Source organism: Sorex fumeus, unplaced genomic scaffold (assembly GCF_029834395.1).
Source record: "Sorex fumeus unplaced genomic scaffold, SorFum_2.1 ptg000002l, whole genome shotgun sequence".
NCBI lineage: Eukaryota > Metazoa > Chordata > Mammalia > Eulipotyphla > Soricidae > Sorex > Sorex fumeus.
The window spans coordinates 52,578,992-52,594,382 of NW_026606059.1; positions in this window are offsets into that span (position 1 = coordinate 52,578,992).

Below are 15,391 nucleotides of genomic sequence, written 5' to 3' on the forward strand. Positions count from 1 at the left end.
CAAGGCAAATGCCTTACTTCCTGTACTATTTTTCTATTCCCTATTTAATCCTCTGGAAATCTAATAAGATATATAATAGCATGACCAAAAGTTACATCACTTGATCACTTGACATCCTGAAACTCACCGATTTGCTTGAGTTTGAGCCAGTAACATCTCCATTCGTCCTTGTCACGTGCCAGTGTAGCCCAATGGCATCTGCTCGTTCTAGAAACACAAACAACCTAAAACCAATCGTTCAGAGTCTTGACGAAGAAGTCTGACCATCTCATAGGTGGCGGCCACGCGATCTTTTGACATCCCATGAAGTCCAGTTGGTAATGGCTCCAGTCCAGCAGTTGTCACCAAATCTAATTACATGTCCAGTCATCTGATTTTCAATGCCTTGGCAAATGAGAGAGCATCCCTGATTCTTGACCGTCAATGGAGGTCAGAACTCCAGTTTCTTTCTCTCATTTGAGTGAAGCATGATACTCTAAGCATAGCTCTTTCTATTCCTCTTTGGGAGATCCAAATAGTGTTCTCATCCTATTTTCATAGGGCCCAAGTTTCTGAGGCATATGTTAATGAAGGAAGAACAGTGGAATCAAAGAGATGTGCCTGGAGCCAGAGGTCTTTTGTCCTCTTAGCTATTTCTTCTACGCTCTTGAAGGCATTCCAAACCGCTCTCTACCTCCTGCGCAACTCAAGTGCCAGATCATTCATCATGTTGACTTCTCTACATAACTGTTGCATTCAGAGATGTTCATCCCGTTGAGAGCGAATGGAACGTCAGGAACGAGACCCTTTCTCATAAACATTGTATTCATAAGATTCAGCAATACTCCAACGTTTTCACACTCACAATCCGAAGTCAGCCATCATTTGTGCCACTTGGCTGATGTTTGGTGTTATTAGAATGATGTCATCAGTGAAGCGGAGGTGGTATAGTTGCCAACCATCTATCTTCACTCCCATTCCTTCCCATTCCGGTTGTCACATGATGTTCTCGATGGTGACACTGAAGAGTTTCAGTGAAATGGTATCACCCTGCCGAACCCCTCTCTGATGTCAATGATCATCTCCCTGTAGAATGGTGAGATCCTGGTAGTGAATCCACAATACAGCTCACGGAGGATTCTGATGTATTGAGTTTGAATACCCTGTTTGGCTAGGGCTTCAATGACTGCTTAAATCTCAACAGAATCAAAGGCCTTCTTTAAATCAATGAACATTAGACAGAGCGGCATCTTGAACTTCCGAGAAACCTCAACGAGCTTGGTTATTGTGTGGATATGGTTGATTGTGCCGAATCGTTTTCAGAAACCAGCTTGCTCACATGGTTGTCCTTCATCCAGTGTTCTGCCAATTCTATTCAGGATGACTCAAGTGAACAGCTTGCAGATGACAGACAACAGGCAGATCAGGTGATAGTTGCCAATGTCATGGATGTCTCCCTTCTAGTACAGTCCTGCTGGTTTTCCATTGGGACAGAATCTGGCATTCAGACAGGTAGTGTGCGAATAGCTGAGCAAGTGTATTGATGAGTACTGATGGCAGGTTCTTTAGGTGTTTGGGTCTGACCTTGTCTGGGACAAGTGCTGTTCACTTCTTTACTGATGAAATAGCTAGTTAGATTTCGGAAAGGAGAATACTGGGAATGACAAATCCATCCTGAGGAATTTGTTATGTGGGCAGGTGGACTATTGAAGAGATCCAAATAGAAGTCATGAATAATCTTCTCCATTGCCCTTCTGGAAGATGTGATAGATCCATCAGGACATTGGAGGGCAGTCATCTTGGTCTTGAGGTTCGCGAAAGACAGGCAGGCATTGAGAATGCTTTTTCCAGCTACTGCTGCATCTGCCAGCACTGCTGCTCTTATCTCTTTGAGGTCTTCCTTGATTGCTTTCCTGCATTGCTTTGTGAGCTCAGACATTCGCTTGCGGTTGCCTGAGGCTTGAGCCAAGTCACATTGTCGAATGAGCTTGAGAGTTTTCGAAGACAGGAGTCTTTTTGTGGCTATCTCTCTCTCAGTGTACTGCACACAATCATGGAGGTGCTGAACCAGTCGATCATATTCCTCGTCAATGTTGTTAATGACGGCATCTTCCAATGTTGCCACAATAGTGCCAAAGTTGGTGGTCATTCTGGGAGTTCTCTTCTTAAACTTTGCAGCCCTTTCTCCCTGCTCTGCAAAGTAGAATTTTGCATGAAGGAGACGGTGGTCCGATCCCGTTTGGAATTTGGGGACAATAGCAACATCGGTCAGGAAAACTGTCGATTGAACATGATGTGGTCAGTTTCGTTGTGGTACTGTCCACCGGGAGACTCCCATGTCCAACGTTTAGATTTGGCCTTCTGGAATTATGAGCTACCATGGATGGTCTTGGTCGACATCATGAACTCAGTCTCTCACCCTGTTCATTCCTCTCTAGGCCATGGGTCTCGATGTGGAGTTCTTCGGCTGATCTTCTCAGTCCTATCTTGTCATTAAAATCATTGATAATGATCTTGTAGAAGGTGTGGTTTTTATAGATCTTCTCTAGCTCCATGAAGAACTTCTCAATTTCTCCTTCATCATAATTGGATGTTGGTGCATAGACAATGATACAGAAACTGACAGCAGTGAGTCACATCTATTCAAGTGTAATCATCTGATTCGGGTTGTTAGGCATTCGAATGAATTAATGTTTATGGCCAAGTTCGTGTTGACAAGAAAACTGACACCACTGACGCCTCTTTTGTCACGTGTTCTGAGAAACAGTTTTTCCCCAGTGTCAAAAATGGGGTGATGTGACTGATGCCTTCTTGTCTCGGTCAGACCAATGACATCACACTTGGTCTTTCATGCTTGCACCATCAGATCTTCGATGGATGCATTCTATTCCAGTGTACGTGCATTGAAAATACAGATAGTCATTTTTGTTTTGGTAGACTAGATTGGCCCTGAGATATTATCAGCCTCTCCTTCCTCATCCTTCTTAATGCTGCTGTACTGGTGACTCTTTCAGGATCATTGGGATGAGACCCATTGTATTTAATGGTTTTGGCATATCGAATACACCACAGATAGCTTGTCAGGCTCTGCCGTGCGGGCGGAACACTCTCGGTAGTTCGCCAGGCTCTCTGAGAGTGATAGAGATAGATCCTCTGCCTGTTCCCAGCAGCCCAGCAGACCTCCACTGCCTCCACTGCCTCCACTATCCAGCCACCGCCAAGCTCCAGTACTCTTTCTGGACACTGACCGAGACTCACACACGAGTGAAGCCCCACAGAACCAGGGAAGTAGAACTTTGTCACCTTGGACTCTGGGCTCAATGGACCCAGGAACAGATATCCTCTGCCTGTTCCCAGCAGCCCGGCGGACCTCCATTACCTCCACTACCCCCACTACCCAGCCACTGCCATGCTCCAGGATGCTTTCTGGACACTCAGGCTGAGACTCACGCACAAGTGAAGCCCCACAGAACCAGGAAAGCGGAACTCTGTCACCTTGTACTCCAGGCTCAACGGACCCGGGAACAGAGATCCTCTGTCTGCTCCCAGCAACCCGGCAGACTTCCATTACCTCCACTACCTCCACTACCCAGCTGCCGCCAAACTCCAGGATGTTTTCCGGACTGCACGGCCTCAAAGCGGCTACGCGACACATCATAAAACATTTAATACAAGATTACCACACCATATTTGATGGGGTTCAAATATGGTTTTAACCAGGGGAACACCTGCAACGACAATTAAAAGTTACAAATGAGAAAATAAGAGAGACTGAGAAAATAGGTCATTGTCCAAAGGGAAACAACTAAGAAGTGGCAGAGATTTGTATGTAGGGCTACTCTGAGCCATCATATATAATCATCTCTTAGGAGCACAACATATTTATCTTTGTAGGATATCATTTCCCTGGGGGATAAAACACAAAGGATCAGGATAACCCCCTGGACAAAACAGTTTAGGTCTTAAAATACATATTCAGAGAGGCAAAAATAAACCCACATGCAGGAAAATTTTGTCCAAGGGACAGAATATAAAAAGGTGAGTGTCTTTCAGATGTAAAGGGAAGGACAGGCAAAAAAAAAATAGGATAGAAAATTGTTATGATTTTACATTTTAAGCATGCCTGCTGATCTGCTTCATGAAATCCCCCAGTCTCTGTTCTTAATGTACCCATTGAAGTTTGATGCTACTAACGTTTCTTTATGTCTCTGACAAATTAAACAATAGTTCAAATGCTAGGAACTGGGATGGGGAAAGATATTTTATAAAAAAAAAAATGGGCAGCCTCTGATTTCACTCAAGGCTGCCCACAGGACCCTACAGCTTGGACAGTTGTTGTGTTTGTTTGTCTCATTCTCTGCAACTGACCCCTGATAAACAGAGGTCAAAGGTGTCAGTCTAACTGATTTCAGTATGGTCAATTGCCACACTCGGCAACATCATGTGTTTAGCTTTTTCAATCTATCTCATCAAAATTTACTCTCACACTTAATGCAGTAAAGTACTGGATAAGGAAGTACTGGATAAGGAATCAGGGTATTAGGATGAGCACTAATCTTAGGTCTTTGTTGGAGGTGGGGGAGGGGTGTTTGTTGTTTTGTTTTGTTTTTTGGATTTTTTTTTTTGTTTAAGTTTTGTTTGGGGGCCTCACTGGCGGTGCTCAGAACTTACTCCTGGTTTTGCACTAAGGGATCGCATCTGGCAGGGCTTTGAGGTACTAGATGTGGTGCCGGGATCAAACTTGGTCTGGTCCTACTCTACTATCTCTCCAGTCCCATAAGTCTATAACTTATGAACCATAAGTACTATAGTAATTTTGAACCTTAGTTTAATTTACCTGAGCCCTCATTCTCCTACTTTCAAAGACGATATAACTTTATCCTTTTTGAATAAGTAACTTCTTCCTCAACAAGAATTTTTGTAGCACATAGTGTAATAACTGATACTAAAAGAATTTGTATCGGAGAGATAGTTCATGGGTTAAAGCACCTACCTTGCACTCAGGTGACTCTGGTTTCATTCCTGCTACTGCATATGGTCCCCCAGTAAATTCAAGAGTGATCTCTTAGCACAGAGCTAGAAATAACCCCTGAGCATCACCTGGTGTGCCCCAAAAGTAAATGAAAATAATGTCTATCTTCAGTCCTTAAAAATATTATTAAAAGATAAGTAATAGATGTCCAATAGAAAGCATTGATAAATAATCCAATAGACTCATCCCATTTCAAATCGGTGTAAAAATGAATCACCTGTACCAGTATTTAATGTCATCATGGCATTCAAAGTGTTAAAGTCAAGATAAAAATTCTATTCTAAGATTCATTTTATTCTTTAGGAACTTGGAGATTCACTATCACTAAATTTTTATCCTATCTCAAAAGTTAGCACACAATATGATTATTTTAAGTAATCATATAGGACACAATAGTTTCATTAAACAGTATCTTTTCAGTGTCTCTCTTTTCCTTCCCCAATCTCTTTCTTTTCATCTCTCCTTTTTCTCCATATTATCTCTTATATTATCACTTATATGTTATCTCTTATGTTATCTCTCATATTATCCAGAACTCATGGCTGCTTCTCCGAGAAGGAACCATAAAATGAAGGCCCCATTACCATGCCACTGGACTCCGTGCCAGGCTGTTTTCACTCAGGGCGCCCATAGGGGGGGCGGGTGAGAGCCCTCCCCACTCCAAGGAACCCAGCCCCGACAGATGACCTGCACTACCCAACCGCGACCATGCTCCAGGCTGCTTTCCACATGCTCAGGCCAAGCCTCACATATAAGTGAACATATTCCTGGACATATCATGAAACAGTCCTCACCCATTTTCCATAATTACCACACCATATTTGATAGGGCTCAGACAGTAGGCAAAGAGACAAAAGACCATAGAGGGATATATATATATATATATATATATATGTATATATATATATACATATATATATATCGGAGAGCCTGGCAAGCTACCGAAAGTATTCTGCCCACACGGCAGAGCCTGGCAAGCTACCCATGGCATATTCGATATGCCAAAAACAGTAACAATAACTGGTCTCATTTCCCTGACCCTGAAAGAGCCTCCAATATGGCAGCATTGGGAAAGGCGAGTAAGGATTGCCTACTAAAATCTCAGGGCTGGGATGAATGGAGACATTACTGGTGCCAGCTTGAGTAAATCAATGAACAATGGGATGACAGTGATACAGTGATACAGTGATTATCTTTGATATATGATTTTTATTCTCTTTCAGTTGATCCTCTTCTCAGATTACTTCTCTCAGTTCCTCTACTTTCTTGTTTTCTTTCCCTGGCTGTCCTCCCTCTTTTATCCTCACCCAATCATTTTTTCTATCCCATGACCTAAGAAACTCTTGTCTTTTGTGTTTCCACTCATTGTGAAAGCACAAAAAGAAAACTTTCTTCCCATGTTTTAATCACTTCAAATTTATGAATTAAGAAGGAAGTTATTCCTACAACTAACACAGACTTTCCCCGGATCTGTTCCAGGTATTGCCATCCTCTAGGGACCAAAAGTCTTGTTTCAATGTCAATATGTGGCATTATGTGATATCATCACCAAGGGTACCCTAAAAATATTCTTTAATACAGTGATAAAAAAAAAACTTATCAGTTCAAGGGAGAAGTGTCCTTTTTTGTTGCTTTACCAGCCTTTTTTGTGTGTGAGAGGAGTGTGTGGTGAAGGGGTCTGAGGAGGGTTTGGGAGGGGCGTTTTAGGTCTGGGGGACCTATGAAGAGGTCACAGATAGTGCAGGAGCCACAGGGCAGGGTGGGTTTTTTTTTTTAAGTAATAAGGTTGGCTTCATAGGATGAGCTTCTGTTTCCCTCTGAGCCCTGGAAAGATCCTATTCACACGTATCCTATTCACATTCATCCTCTTTTTGGAAGAAGAAAGGTTGGCAAAAGGGAAGGAAGAAGGGAGGAAGAAATAGCAGAGAGAGAGAGAGAAAATAAGAAAGAGAAGGAGGTAGAGGATGAGAGGGGAAAGAACGAGGATGGGAGGGGGAATTCTAATTACATATATCTTTAAAAATTTAAGTCTAGGGGATATGGTGTGGCTCAGCAGGTCAACCTGTGCCTGCTGGACAAGAGCATCAGCAGCCTGATGGTAACTTCAGGCTTCCTGATACCTCCAAATTGCCACTGTGCCTCTGGTAGAATCCCAACAACTTGGAACCAAGTTTCCTGAGAAATTCTGTCACTGTCCTCCCATTGTTCATCAATTTGCTCGAGCAGGCCCAGCAACATTGTGAGACTTGTTACTGTGTTTGGCATATCGGATACGCCACGGGTAGCTTGTAGGCTTTGCGTGTGGGCGAGATACTCTCGGTAGCTTGCCAGGCTCTCTGAGAGGGGCGGAGTAATCGAACAAAGATTGGCCAGGTCGGCCACGTGCGAGGCAAATCCCTAGCTGCTGTGCTATTACTCCAGCCCACCTGAGAAATTAAATGGCCAAAAATTAGGTATGTGGGAGTAACACCCACAAACGACCTCCAGCTCAGCTATACAAGCTCATTTATCTCCCTTGCTTCAGAGACCCCTTAAATAAATCTCAAAAGAGATCAAAATCATAGACTCACAAATAAATCTCAGAGGAGAGCAACAAACCCTGTCGCAGAAATATCTCCCCACCCCACACCACACTGATTTTATTGGGGAACCTCGGACCGGGCAGGTGTGTCCCTCTGCCTGCCCGAAATGAACTCTGGCAGCCTCAAACCTCCAGAACTCAATCACCGCCACACTCACAGCTGACCTTCAGAAGCTCTTCCAAGTCCCCCACTCATGAAAATGAACCCTCTGAGAAATACAGGTATGTGGGACTAGTGAGTGAAAACTTCAGACTTCATAAAGTCAGGGATGGGTGACCTCCCCTAACCTCCCTGCCCTTCCACTTTCCTGGCAGTCCTGCCTAGGGTACTATTTAAGTGAATTAACGGCCATGATATAGAGACAAACAAATGAATCTCAGAAGAGAGCAGCACACTGAAGAGATGCTTCCGGACCCCAAATATTTTTAAAAATTTAGAATTCCAGGAGTGCACGGGTGCCTTTGCAGCTGAACAACATCTCATACTATTCATAACAAGCAATACAAAATAATTTATTTAGCATCTGCTTGGGCCAGAGCAATAAGTAGGGCATTTTCCTTGCACACAGCCAACCTGACTGACCAGAGTTCAATTCCTCCGCCCCTCTCGGAGAGCCCAGCAAGCTACCAAGAGTATCCTGCCCACACAACAAAGCCTGGCAAGCTCCCTGTGACATATTTATCATGCCAAATATAGTAACAACAAGTCTCACAATGTTACTGGACCCACTCGAGGAAATCTATGAACAATGGGAGGACAGTGACAGTGACAGTGACAGCATCTGCCTATGGGGCAGACTTGGGTGGTGGTGGGAAAATTTGAAATAATGGTGGTGGGAAGGTGTAATGGTGATGGGATTGGTGTTAAAATGTTGAATGTAAACAATTACTATGAACAACTTTATGAAAATAAAATTTTAATTTTTTAAAAAATGTAATGTGGAGTTCATGCCTGCTTCAGTCAGCTTAATCGGTGACTGAATAAACAGCAGTACTCCTACATTAAAAAATAATATTAATTAAGTCTAGATCACTTGACTCAGATGTCCCATACATCAAATCCTGTTCAATTTCCTAATGATTCATCTTCAATGATAGCCAGGATAGAATACAGGTTGAGGTCATTTTAGAACTGGACTGATGGGATTCATTTCTTAGCTATAGGACTCAGTTTTTGACTTGGAGGACATTATTTAGGGTCTATGTGCCTTATTTGTACCTAAAAAAATAATTAGTTTCATTAAATTAAGTCTGATGATGCATGAAAGTGCTGAACAGAGCTCCTAGGAAAGTTAGCAATGGCTGTTATAAAGTATTGTTCCCTGAAAATAATTATCCCACAAGTCTCCTTTAGAAAAAATCTGAAGGGTCAGAATACAGATTGGATTGTACCTATAGATGTATTGGATTTAGAGTATCCATCCACCACCTTTGCATAAAAAGAATAAACTTAAGAGAAGCAACCCCCATGGTCCTGATCTCCAGTTTTCTGGAAATCATCAAATGGCCAATATTTAGGATGTGTGCACTTCTCAAGGGTTTTCCACCTGGTCTCTGCTGTGCTAATTACAATGCATTTTCGGCAGCTACAACTAGAATCTGAGAAAGTCACCAGAGGAAGCTCAATGATTCTCTGTCCGAGAGAAAGCTGAGTTTCTTTCTTTCTGAACAAGAATTTTCAGGGTTTATAGGATAGCTGTATCATAGGAGTATCCAAAAGGGATGACATCACAACCATCCATTTTCCTGTTGAGGAGCTAAAAATAGACTAAACCACCTCAGACCCCCACTGACTGAGAGAAAATCAGCTCAGGAAGCTCAATTGTTTTTTGTTTGGAGAGAGCTAAGTTACTTTTCTCCTGATCAATAATTTCAGGGTCTTCAGAACAATTGTATTATAAGAGTATCACATTCTACTATTGAGGGGTAGACAACAGATTAGTCACCTCAGACTCATAGAGGAATAGGGGTTCTGCAGGTAGAGTTTAAGTGTGTCTTTACACTCACCCTGTTCATTCTTCATATCCCTGAAAAATGTTGTCTAGAAAGGAACTCAGATAAATCTTACAACATGGAAAAAAAAAGCCATAGAACCAAACCCAGCATAATATTTAGCTGTTCTTGTGGTTCTTGTTCACCCTTCCAAAGCCTTAACTACTTCAGATTATTGGAAGCCCCTATTAGCAAGGCATTATGGTAAGAGCAGAGAGAACACAATGCATCATTAATCTCACTTAACCAGGAGAATTATTAACAACAGAAATGACCTGGGTCCCCAAGGAGATTATATTCCCTTTTCCTTTGGTCTTTCCATGCCCCTAGACTATAAATTATTCAAAGGCTGGTTTAATAGACATTTGAGGATATTGACAGTTTTGTGTGTTTTTGTCATCCTATTTTAAGGCCAAAGTGTACATCCTCTTTTCAGTACAAACATCGTATTTGGGGACTTGTAACACTGAACTCTGGCAGTTTCTTAGCTTCTCTGAAAGCTTTATTCATTTTCTTCTGCTTATTTGTTCTTTTATGGAAAGTCAAGGAAAGGCAAAGAATCTGAAAAATAGAACCATCTCTATCATCTTCAAAGCCTCCAATTTTCAAATGAAGTAAATGAGTCCAGAGATATACAGAGTCAAGCAGCCCAGAGCGACAGTTCTGAGCCAAATCCTTGTGTCTTGGATTCAACCTGGTAGTGGACAAACAGCAAGGTCTGGGAAGGAAGACTCCCTGGCTGGATGCCTATATGATAATTTGAGTGGGGAATATGTGTTAAGAAAAGTTTGCTCTAATGATTCTTACTCAGGTGCATTGCTTTCCCCAAGAGAGTTCAACTGGTCTGAAAAACTTGGAAATGTTGGACGAGCAAGTTCATTACTTGTAATTTACTCTCTCATTTGGTGTGGAGAATCAAATTTGGTGAGAGAATTAGAATGAGCTGTAGTTTCCCAGTCAATTAACATTTATTAAGATCCATCTGTACGATAAGTTGATTCACTTATTCATTCAGTATAGCTTGTGTCCTTTTCACATGTGGTAGTTTCAGAACTCAAACTTTATAGTCAGACAGGATATTTTCCTATTTATATATGGTGAAAATATTTATCTTCTTCCTGGATATTTTCACTAGCTGTTAATTATTAGGGAAATGCCTCAAGTTTTGTGATTCTTACTTTCCTCAATATTAAGTTATGCAAAATATCTCTACCAAAGATAATAAGAGTGTGGATGATAAAATAAATGAAAATAAGAATGCCAGGGGCTGGAGTGATAGCACAGTGAGTAGGGCGTTTGCCTTGCACATGGTCGATCCAGGTTCGATTCCCAGCACCCCATATGGTCTCCTGAGCACCGCCAGGAGTAATTCCTGAGTGCAAAGCCAGGAGTAACCCCTGAGCATCGTGGGGTGTGATCCAAAAAAGCAAAAAAAAAAAAAAAAAGAAGAAGAATGCCAGATTATGACCAGAAAAGAGTATTTAGTATGAGCAGACTGTTACCTAATTACCTAATTTATTTAAGAAAATGCTTGTGCACCCATTTAGATATTTATTTTGTATCTGAAACTCTTCCTTGTCACTTAAAAGGTGCTGTGTTTGTCTACTTGGATCATCACTCATAGACACAGATGAGTTCCACTCAATCTGCTCTGTCTTGAATTGTTTTTTCTAACTCATGAAAATGGTCCTATTTAACAATTCCAATAAATTATTGAAAATAATTTATTTTGGGGTCACATTTCATCCTTTCATCTCTATTTGTATTAATATTAAACACGATCGTATAGTTCCATGAAATAGTCTTACAGTGTTTCTCTGACATAATAATTCTGCAAATAATTTACATTCCACATGGAAATGATTACCTACTTCAATCCAACCAGCTAATACTGAAGATAAAGTGAAATGAAGTGAATTGGTTATTAATGCAAAAAGTCTCAGGTTTTAAGACAATATGTTTAATTCCATATTGTCTTCATTCTTTAAAAAAATACACTTGTACGGTAAAAAAAACCTAGGAAGTATTTTTATAAATTATTTTTCTTAGTATTATTTTTCAATTTTATACCTCAAGGGAATAAACCTTCAATAATTTTTTATAAAATAAATAAAGCAACACACTAAAAATTAGGTTAAAAATCCAACCTACTTAACACAATGCCTGGCAAATCTTAACATTTCAATGAATATTTAATAGTTTGAATGAATGGCCTACTGCTTATGCTGCCTCCAATGAGTCAATAGTTCATATATATCAGTCAGGTACCACCATGTAATGGTCCCTCCAGGATTACAAAGGATAAGGACAGAAAATTAAAAATGGAGGAGAAAAGCAAAAAACATTCAAGAAAGAAATGCAAAATGGAGCAGGCTACACACTTGAGGCAGCTAGTCTTGTTCAATAGGGAAACAAATTTAACATCAGCATAATAATAATAAAATAGTCACTTCCAGAGAATGCCCTGAAGGCTAGAGAAACTAGGTTCACTCCTTACATCTGAATCTTCAATCCTACATAAGAATTCTTTTATGGAATAAAACTTTTAAAAGATTTTCTAACAAGATTTTTTTCATGTTTGAAATAGTAAAGTTAATAGGTTAAAAAAAAGATTTTCTGTCTAAAAACTTTAATCAGAGACTCACAAAGGAATTTTGGAAAGGAGAAACTTGCTGCAGGGATGGCATTGGACCCCAATTATTTAAGTTTTTACCATCCGAGGAGCGCTTGGCCATTTCACAGACACATGGTATCTCATACTTTTTTTTTTGCTTTTTTGTTGAATCACTGTGAGATAGACCCTCACAGACATCTTATACTACTCATAACAAGTAATACAGAACAAATTATCTAGCATCTGCCTGTGGGATAGGCTTGAGTGGTTGTGGGAAACTTTGGAATAATGGTGCTAGGAAGGTGTAATGGTGGTGGGATTGGTGCTGAAATATTGAATGTAATCAATTATTGCAAACAACTTTATGAAAATAAAATTGAAAAATTAAAAAATACAATAAAAATATATAAACTTCGATAAACATCACGAGCTGCTTCCTTCTAAGAAATGAAAACAAAGAGAAGCTTTTAGGGGGAGGTAAAGGAAAGAATTTCAATATGAATTGAAGAATAAAAATATCAAAATTAATTTTGAAAACTTAGTTTATCGAAATATACAAACTTCATTCAGTTCAGATAATCTGAGTTTTTTCCTAGTCAGTTAATAAGTCTTCATTATTAATAGTGATATTCTAATGATATTGTAATATCAATTATTCAAAAGAATTACTATGTATCATATATTATATTTCATACTTAGTAGATAACCTCACAGTAAGAAAAGAGGAAGGAATTAAGAAGGGGAAGGAAGGAAGGAAGGAAGGAAGGAAGGAAGGAAGGAAGGAAGGAAGGAAGGAGGAAGCAAGGAAGGAAGGAAGGAAAGAAGGAAGGAAGGAAGGAAGGAAGGAAGGAAGGAAGGAAGGAAGGAGGGTGGGAGGAAGGAAGGAGGAAGGAGAAAGGGAGGGAGGGAGGGAGGAAGGAAGGAAGGAAGGAAGGAAGGAAGGAAGGAAGGAAGGAAGGGGTGAATGGAGGGAGGAGGGGAGGTAGGTTGCAAGGAAAGAGTTATTTTTTCCACTGAACAACAACACTTGACTATTTTTTTAATTGAATCACCATGAGATACAGTTACAGACTTACAAACTTTCATGATTATGTTTCAGTCACACTGTGATCAAGCACCCATCCCTGCACCAGTGCCCATTCTGCACCACCAATGTTCCCATTATCCCTCCCGCCACCCCCACAACCTTCACATTCCCTGCCTCCATGGCAGGCATATCCCCTCTTACTCTATCTCTCCTTTTGGTGTTATGGTTTGCAAAACAGGTACTAAGAGGTCATCCTGTTTGGTCAATAGTCTACTTTCAGCACACATCTCCCATCCCGAGCAATCCCTCCAATGATTATTTACTTAGTGGTTCCTTCTCTCTTGCAAATGCCTTTTCCTTGTGCATATGAGGCTGCCTTTTCCCCATGTGACACTTCTAGTTCCTATCTCTACTATCTTTAGGTGTCAGCCTCCTATTATGTTACTTTATATTCCACAAATGAGTGCAGTAATTCAAAGTCTGTCCCTCTATTTCTGACTCATTTCACTTATCATAATACTTTCTATGTCAATACACTTATATGCAAATTTTATTATTTCATCTCTTCTCACAGCTACATAATATTCCATTGTATAGATGTACCAAAATTTCTTTAACCAGTCATCTGTTCTCGGACACTCGGGGTGTTTCCAGATTCTAGCTATTGTGAACAGTACTGCAATAAACATGAAGGTGCAGATGTCATTTCTACTGTACTTTGTTGCATCTCCAGGACATATTCCCAGTAGTGGTATTGCTTGATCAGATGGGAGTTCAATTTCGAATTTTTTAAGGAATACCCATATTGTGTTCCAAAAAGGTTGGACCAGTTGGCATTCCCACCAACAGTGAAAGAGCGTCCCTTTCTCCCCACATCCGCACCAGCACTTGTTGTTCTTGTTCATTTTGATGTTTGACAGTTTTTGTGGTACAAGATGATACCTTATTGTTTTGATTTGCATCTCCCTGATTATTAGCAATGTATAGCATTTTTTTTCATGTGCCTTTTGGCTATTTCTATTTCTTTTTTGAGAAAGTTTCTGCTCATTACTTCTTCCCATTTTTTTTGATGGAGTTGGAGGTGTTTTTTTTTTTGTAAAGTTCTCCCTGTGTCTTACATATCTTGATATTAAGTCCCTATCTGATGGGTAAATAATTTTTCCCATTCCAATGGCTCTTTGTGTATTTTGGTCCTGTTTCTTTTGAGGTATAGAAGTTTCTTATGCACTTGGCTTTTATACCAATCTCTCCTGCTCTAGTTGTAATGAGAGAATGTAGCACTGAATGAGGAAACCCAAGAGAATTTGAAACCAGGTTATAACTCCCTTTAGTAATTTGGTTTTTAAAGAAAATATGTATGTCGACAAATTACCATTAATTCCTACAAGAAAACATTTAGTTCCCACAGGAATTTAAATTTATTTCAAGAATATGGTTGACAAAAGCATTCTTTCACCAATTTTTTAAATGGACTCTATGACTCTTATGACTCTAGTAATCATGAAAGAATAGTTTCTAGGAGATAAATATACCACTTTAAGTAAAATAAAACTGATATTCTGGATGTTGTAAGCTGCAGATAACAAATGATTTTGCTCAGTTTAAGGATGTCAGCCTCCCATTCTGGTATCAGACCACTATGATTTTAGACTGAAGAAGGTCACAAGAGACAGTGAAGGTTATTTCATATTGATCAAGGGATCTGTACATCAGGAAAAATTTACACTCCTAAATGTATATGCAAGTAATGAGGGACCAGCAAAATACTTTAAAAAGCTACTCATAGACTTGAAGAAATACATCAATAGCAACACAATAATAGTGGGAGATTTCAACACAGCTTTACCACCTCTGAATAAATCTACCACACTCAAGCTTGCTAAGAACATACTTTATCTGAGGGAAGAAACAGAAGAAAGTGGCTTAGTACATATATACAGGAAAACTCAATATAGGTCTGGGTTTTGGGAGGAACAGCAGAGGGCTATCAGGTCATTTTGCACAGTGATATTCTTGGTGATCTACTAAATGCCTAAAAGTTCATTAGCTTCTAGAAATATGGCATTAGAAATGTGCCTTGAATATGAGACTTACACCCAAGGACAGTAGAGACAAGGACCAGAAAGACTACTTCATAGTTGGAAGCCTGCCTTATGAGCTGTGGGA